The sequence below is a fragment of the Dioscorea cayenensis genome, chromosome 9, assembly GCF_009730915.1.
Source record: "Dioscorea cayenensis subsp. rotundata cultivar TDr96_F1 chromosome 9, TDr96_F1_v2_PseudoChromosome.rev07_lg8_w22 25.fasta, whole genome shotgun sequence".
Taxonomy (NCBI): Eukaryota; Viridiplantae; Streptophyta; class Magnoliopsida; order Dioscoreales; family Dioscoreaceae; genus Dioscorea; species Dioscorea cayenensis.
In genome coordinates, this window is record NC_052479.1 from 18,325,310 (window position 1) to 18,333,889 (window position 8,580).

The 8,580-nt window shown below is 31.3% G+C and overlaps 1 long non-coding RNA gene across 1 annotated transcript; it reads right to left on the reverse strand.

The window, feature by feature from the left end:
- Positions 1-2,405: 2,405 nt before the first annotated feature.
- On the reverse strand, positions 2,406-6,854 carry LOC120269235. Its single transcript, XR_005539107.1, has 4 exons — positions 6,231-6,854; positions 5,256-5,376; positions 3,926-4,029; positions 2,406-2,931 (listed from the first exon to the last, which is right to left on the reverse strand). It is a non-coding gene; the product is annotated as an uncharacterized LOC120269235 (long non-coding RNA).
- Between the last annotated feature and the right edge of the window lie 1,726 nt (positions 6,855-8,580).

Consider the following 8,580-nt stretch of genomic DNA (forward strand, 5'->3'; position numbering starts at 1 on the left):
ATGCATCCACTATGTAAACAATGGGTTACAAAGGCTCATCTCTAGCTAGCTAGAGGTTTTCATGCATGAGGGCAACAACATTCATAAGAGAGGTTTTGTATGACATTACAACCATCATCATCACCAAGGATTAATAACAAACAACAAATAGAGGTAAAAGAAGGATCAAACCTAATCAATAGGTAGGGCTTCTTGCAAGGAATCTCTTCCCGGAGTTTGAGTGAGATCCAGTGATGTTTGGTCATCCGATCTCCTTGCCCTATGTCGCTCTCTTCACTTTCTCCCCTCTTTTGGGTTCTTGGTGGTAGCTCTCTCTCTCTCTCTCTCTCTCTCTTCCTCACATGTTGCACAGTCACACACACAGCCCAAGAATGACTCATTTTCATTCACAAAAGAATGAGAGAATTTCACCCTGTGAAATTATGTTCATGCCCTCCACTTCTTCATTATTGACATAGCTTCATTTTTCTTTTCATTTTGAACTTGGGCCAAGCCCAAGCTTTATTTCTCTTTGTTGGTAGCCCACCAAATGGGCTAAAACCCAACATTGTATTGATTAAAATTATATATTACTAGTTTTGATTGATAAAATATTAATTAAAATAAATATGTTGCAATGCACAATATGGTTATTTTAATTGATAATTTATTTGCATTCATGATTAGTATTCTCAAATATTCTTGAATAATAATTGCTGAAATATTAAATTTTTTAAATTTATTAAATTTTTGTGAACATATTTTTATTATATTTTATTTCAAGATATTTTTCTGTACTAGTTTAATACTTAATTTTAATTGTGCTTTAAATAATAATTGATTAGGATTTCTTTTCATAAATTTCCATTTTACATTTGTTGAAAATGCTTATATGATATGAAAGTGAATTATTTCACCAAAATATTAAATATTTAAAATTTTTCCTTTTGTGAGCACTAGGGGTGAGCAAAATCGAATACTCGATCCGGTTTTCAAAATCGGATCAGATACTTGGCTTTTCGAATCAGTAAAAACTCGTTCTACATCCAACCCGGTTTAAACCGAATACCAAAAATAGGGTAGGTAGTATAAACATGATCCGATATCGGATATCGGATATCCGAATCCAAATTTAAGTTTATTGGTCTTATAGATATTTTTTATATAATAAAATTACTTAACCTTTAGAAAGAGTAAAAATCTTCTAATAAAAAGTTTTATCAGTTTTAAGCCATACAAAAAAACAAATGAAATATTTTCAGAAGCATCAAACGTCTCATAAGTCGTGGGGCTACGAAGATTAGAATGGAGGAATTAAAAGAAAAAAAAAGAATATATTTTAAAGTGTTTGGATTAGGCAATTGTATTTTTTTTATTTTACCCCATGTAAAATTTAAATTTATTATATATATATATATATAATTTAAGGGCCCATTTGGTGTGTATAATACGATAGGATATGGTAAACTATCATATCTTGTAAGTATCCTTTGTTTGGTATGCCAATATGATATGATAGTCTTATACTATTGGCCCTATTTTATCCTACCGGTCACATGATAATTAATTCTATGGAGGAGTCAGTATAGAAACAGGTAGGATATTATCTAGGGTTTCATTATATCGCTTTGTTTGATCATTTTAAACTTGATGCTTTATACGAGAAACTTGTCAACGATTAAATATGACACAAATTTTACTATTTTAAGTATGGTTTTTCCCATCCAGAGTGGTTGAACAGTTTCTCCATCAATCTCGTGCTTCAACATGTTATTTTTCATATAGATCTTTTTCTTAATCATGTCTTAATTTTTAATTTCTTTAGTCAGATGATTGATGACTTTGTGTATGATTTTCTCCAAAGAAATATATATGTATGAACTCACTACAAGAAAATTACTGTTTAGAAAACAACATTTTTTGTTTCTATTCTGTTGCTAATTCAGTTTAGCAACGAATTTGAAATGGAATTTATCTGTTTCGAAATCCCTTGTTTCTAATTTAAATAGAAACGGGAAAATATTCCGTTTCTAACTTTAGAAACGGATTAGAAACGGACACCAATATGTTTTCTAGTATGTTGCTAATCCATTTCTAAATTCCGTTGTAATTCGGTTTCTAGATTTAGAAATCATTTTAAAACAAAAGTTTTACCTTACAAAAATTAGAACCGGATTCCAAACGGAATATTTTCTGTTTTAATTTTGTCCCTCCTCATTAGAAACAAAAATTTTTTTTGTTCCTAATCCATTTTTAATTTTTATTTAAATTAAAAAACAATATTGAAACAAATAAACCCGTTTCTAATCCGTTTCTAACATTCAAGTAAAAAAAATAAAAAATTATATTTCTGATTTTTTTTAAAACCTGGTACATGAATTTTATTTTTAAACCTAAAATACCAATAAATAAAATAAATTCCTAAATTCATACAAAAAGAAATGTTTAAGTGCATATGTTCAACACAATAATAAGTATATGACAAATACAACTATAAGTCAACATCATGATCATCAGTCAATAATTGAGTCTTGTGTGATAAACTGCAACTACTAAATAATCCTTTTCTCAAAACTCATCATCATGTCCTTCATTTGATGCATCATCTCCTCACGATATTGGTCCCACTCCTCTTTCATTTCAAGCAAACTTTGTTGAAGCCTTTCCTCATGTTCTTGGACTTGACTAAGAGTTTATTGAAACCTCTCCTCACAATCTTGGACTTGAGTAAGAGTTTGACACAAATCTCTAACCTCAACCTGTAGAGTCTCAAATGATGAATCTGTAGAAAAACTTGAAGATAACTGTGAATAAAAAGATACACGATTGGGACCCTATTCCATAAACCCGATCTTTCTTTCCTCCCCCAACAGCCTTATTGCATAGAGCTATTTCATCCACAATAGGAAGCTCGTCATGTCTTTCTTGTGTTTGAGATGCCTGCTCCACAAGCTTCAAATAATGATCTTTCTTGTGTTTGGATGATATGTCTATAAAACATTGCACACACATATAAGCTCATTCTTTACTTTAGCATATATATATATATATATATATAAATGCTAAAGTTAGACCAACAATAGTTCATTATTTCCTGCTTTCCAAACCATTCGTGGCAATGATTTTGGACTGATAATGCCATGTTGAAAACCAAAAACCATTATATATATATATATAATAAAAATAAAAATTCACTTTGTAACATGATAAATAAATTTTTGATTCAGAGATAAATATGCTCTTGAATCAGGACGTTATTTTCAACTAATGAATCTGAAGATATGAGAGTAAAAAACCTAAAACAAATTTGGCCATTTTAACAGGAAAATAAGTATGGTTTCAATTTGTATGTATTCGCCCCCAAAACTGCAAAGAAAGACATTATGTAGCAATTAACTGATGGAAACGCATAGCTTGTATTTTTTTTATGTGAAGAATATGCTATCATCACACAACAATGTGAATAAGAAATGGTTCTCAAAGTTTGGTAACATGTGCACATCATGCTTAATGTTTTCTGATGTTTGTCAAGGTGGTAACTAACTAGAGTCTAGATGCTGTGGCTTTGACCTAAAATTGGATATCTGAGTATGTGGCTTGTCTTAAATACTAATGGAGGGACAAATTCTACTTTGCCTTAAGTATGTGGCTTTGTGGAGCTCTCTTGGGATTCTTATTGTTAGCTTGCATTATAATTAACCAGAGACTGTAAGAAAACCCAACTTGTGACACTTATAATTGCAAATTTAATCAGCTATCTACATCTTTTCCCTTGTTTTACTTTGAGGAAGCAACAGTTCATGTCAATCTTTATGACTTGCCAACTCTAGTTACTGTATTTTGAGTATTAATCACCATTTGAACATGAAAGTGCAAGTATGTGACTAATACACTTTTGTACGAAATAATATTCTAGTTGATCTTTAATGGTAAATAAACTTACAACCTCAGAATTAGAAAAACTTCTGTTCACTTATAACTGAAGTCGACTTCAGTTACTGTCACCCTTCTTCCTTTCCTCAGTACTCGTCCCTCAACTTCGACCTCATCCTGCTTACAGAAAGCTTTTGAATAAAAACTAAAGAGTTGAACAGGATATCGCAAAACATCTTAGTCTATATAGAAAATTACAAAATTTTTTTTTTGTGAATCGATAATTGAAAGATCGGTATATGTACAATGTTGTTTGAAGATAAATGGGGAAAAAAAAAGTTATAACCCCAGAGGTAGGTTTTGAGGAATAGAACTTGAAGATAATTGTATTACAATCCCTTTTAGTGAAGTTAATACAGATCACAAGATCACAATAAAAACTAAGATGTAATTTTAACATTACACAGACATGGATACGCACACTGCATACGGAGACTAATGGTTCCATTGTTGTTAAAAGGTGTAAACTAGCTAGTCAAGATTGATCAAGATATATGTAGATCAAATTTAGGTTGAAATGTTGAATTATTCTCAGTAGGGTTCGAATTGTTCTTCATCATTATTCATATGTCAGAACATGGAAATTTGCCCTCAGTGTTGAATTATACACTTGCTGTTATAGTCACCTGTTTTAACCAAAACTCAGCCAACAATAATGTGTCAATAGATGAGAAACTATATATGTTCCATACAATGTAGCTCGCATGGGAAGAAGACATGTACACTCACCAACTAAAAAGTCATATTGCATTGTAATCTTTCTAGTAAAAATCTCCCCTATTATATTGGTGATAAACATTGAACAGTCTAAGTGTTGGATAAACCGGACAATGACCAACATTTCCATTTGTCGCATTTTCTAGTGTTGAAATAATATATGTCAAGGATAAATGCCATTGATCACTGTTCTTATGACTTGCATTTGCACTCATATCATTTAGGAAGACAGAATCAAAACTTGGTTTGAACTTCAAAGAAGTGTCCAAAAATTAATCAAAAAGATCGACCCACATCTCTCACCTTAAATCTATCATCACCAAAAAAACCACATAAGTATGACAAATTTAAATCATATTATCGTACGCATTAATATCACCTTCACCCTAAAGAATAAGTGAACTTTGTACTTTGTTCATCTATGTTGTTTTTGAGGATTAGTTCATTCATTTTTCAAAAAAGAGGGGGGAAAACACTGTTACATTAATGTATCATCTAGTCTTTCTTTTTAAACAAAATCTAGTGGGCATTTGATACCATATATTAGCAACTTGTCTGAATTTTTTATGCTTTCTTACATTAAATTTAGGAAGAGAGCCGATTGCGAAAAAACTCAGGATATCTACCTTTCTGTGAAGATGATTTTGGTGTTGTCGTGTCCCTCATCACACATAACCAGGATATCTCTGATCCCTACATTCTTTGTTTTGATGAAACAGGGATATGCCAATGGCCTTGCTCAGACTCCTGAAGATTTTAGGAAAAATTCAGGTTGCCTAATCATGTTATGTAACAAGGGGTAGTGTTCCATAAAAAAAATGGCTGTCACAAGAATCACAAGTCTATTGTCCTAAACATGCATAATTAGTCTGAGAAAATACAAAGTTTCAGCACACCATCACAAATCAACATGGAGTCATTTTGGAAAATTCTTAGAAAGCCCAATAAAAGCAATAGTGAAAGAAATATTTTATTTAAAAGCAAACATCTTTAAAGATGATCTGTTACAGGAGAGTGACAGTACAGAAGGTTATCATATTATCTTAGGCACAAGTAGAACCACTAGCTATCCTGCAACTGTGAAATTAAGTCTTATTAACAGCTAAAACAGCTATCTATAATCACTAAACAACTTGTTCGGAAGCACTGAAGGCAAATCTAAGAAAAAACAGTGTAGTTCAACCAAATCTGTAATATCACCAAAATTCAATAGCACGCAATTTACCATTCTATCTTATACACAGTCCACAGTCACCATCATTCATTCGTGGTTCATTCAGATAATCAAACATTGATGGGCACCCTACCAAATATAAGATGGAACACCGTAGATTCACAATCACTTCTCTCTAACCAAAATGGAAATGTAGGTATACAATGATACAAAAGTAATATTGTAGCAGTATATAACATAGAAAACTCCCATTGACACGCCTCTGGAGGTACATAATCCTCAAAAGTCCTACATCTTTGTTCATCTAATCACAAGGGGTAAAAAATCCCCTCTCCCCTATATTAGCTAATCCTATATGACTAAAACTTCAAAGTAATGAATCCAAATGGGGAAGTTAAGAGAAGAAAACACAACGATTGATATTTACTCGTCAGCCCGTAGGTAAATGCATCTTGAAGGCATGGCCCATCGAAAAAGCACTGATCAAAAACCTGAAGAACATCAAACAACGAGCATCAAAGAATCAACTTTGCTCAATTAAACATCAACAAATCAATACACCAAGAATCAAAAGGAGGAAACTCCCAAAGTTGTTCTCTCCTACTGACGCCTCAAGGCCACTTCATCATCCAGCTTCCTCAATTACAGCTTTTTAAAGATCAAGAACCGAGCGAAGCCGAACTGCAAAAGGATAATAACACCAGAGAACAACAACCCGAGCTTCTCTCTAAAATTGTGCTGCTTTTCTCTAAGCGAAGGAGTTGCAGGGCGGCGAGGATAGACGTGGTGGCCATAGCGGTTGGAAGGGTAGGAAGAGCAGGGTTTAAGAGTGGGAATAGGCGGAGATCAGTGGGGTCGGACTTGGAGATCTTGGGAGAAGGAGGACGATATGGGGATGGAGATGGAGATGGGGAAGGGGATGGAGGTCGTAAGGTGAAGAGTGAAGGGGAGAGTGTGAGTACGAGGGCTACAGTCTGGGTTAGGGTTAGAGGTTGAGCTGAGGACGGCATTGACAAGGAATCAACGGATCAAAAAGAAGAAGAAGAAGAGGATTTGGGCGTTCAATCATTCCTATTTAATAATTAATTTAAATTAATATATAATATATATTTAGTATATTTTATATAAAATATATATAATTGTGCCACTTAAAAAACTGTTGGAATTTGAAAACAGTAATTTATATGTTTTTTTTAATAAATGTTTTGATGTAATAAATATTTGGCTCGTAATACTTGTACTTTTTATTAAAGTTTAGGTAATAAAATTATTTATTTTCTTTTTTTAATGGTTATCATAATATTCATATATTTATTTTATTTAATGATTATAAAAAATAAAATGTTAATTTTAAATCCATTTTTAAATCTGTTTTTAAGTTAGAAAGGGTTTGGAAACGGATATTTTATAATATTTAATAATGTTTAAATAAAATATTAATTTTTAAATTCGTTTCCAATCCCTTTTATTACAAACGGATTAGAAGCGGATATTTTCTAATATTTAATAATTTTTAAATAAAATATTAATTTTTTTAATCCGTTTCTACTCCCTCTCTATTACAAACGGATTAGGAATCGATATTTTCTAATATTTAATCATTTTTAAATAAAATATTAATTTTTTAATCCGTTTCTACTTCCTTTCTATTACAAACGGATTAAGAATGGATATTTTCTAGTATTTAATAATTTTTAAATAAAATATTAATTTTTAATCCATTTCTACTCCCTTTCTAATTGATTAGGAACGGATATTTTATAATATTTAATAATTTTAAATAAAATATTAATTTTTAAATCCGTTTTTAATCCCTTTCTAGAAATGGATATTTTCTACTATTTAATAATTTTTAAATCTGTTTCTACTCTCCTTTCTATTACAAATGGATTAGGAACGGATATTTTTAATATTTAATAATGTTTAAATAAAATATAAATTTTTAAATCCGTTTCTAATCCCTTTCTATGAGAAAGGGACTAGTAACGTATATTTTCTAATATTTAATAATGCTTAAATAAAATATTAATTTTTAAATCCGTTTCTACTCCCTTTCAATTACAAACAGATATTGTGGGCCCCACACGTTTTTAATTTAATTCATTTAAATATTTAGCATGCATGGCTGTTACGGAAGAGGAATAGAAACCTTCCTTTTTATTAAATTTTATTTTTCTTAATCCTTATATTTTATTAGGTTTTCAAACCCTAGCCGCCACCTTTTGTTTCTCCCGATTTAGATTTCCGTTTGGACCAAGAAAGAGGGGAGAGATCTTGTCTCTTTCTTCTTCTTTCTTTTGGTAGTGTGTGGTGCTAGGGTGGCGAGGGACTGAGATAGCCTCTTCGTCGAGGGTTGTGTTGTTATCGTTGTAAGGTAAGCGTTCTCACCCTAGATCTAGGGTTAAGTGGTAAAATTTTTTTATCTCCTACATTTTATCGTGGTATTGTTCAATGTACTTATTTAGGAATTATGTTATGTACTTGATGGTTTGATTTTTTTTCATGATGAAACTAGCCATTGAACAATAAATTTCTTATATTGATTTGTAAAAATTATTGTTGCCTATGTTCATGATCACGTTGTTTTTTGTGTTAAAAAAACATTATTCTTGATTTTAGAAATAATAAAATTGTTATTATTATTTTTGAAATTAGTGTGGAATTTAGGGGTGCTGGCGTCCCGTTTAGCACTCACAAATTTCACAAATATATATATGTAGATATATATTAAATTTTTCGATTGGATGGATGTGTTCATGCAAGTCAGGTTCTATATA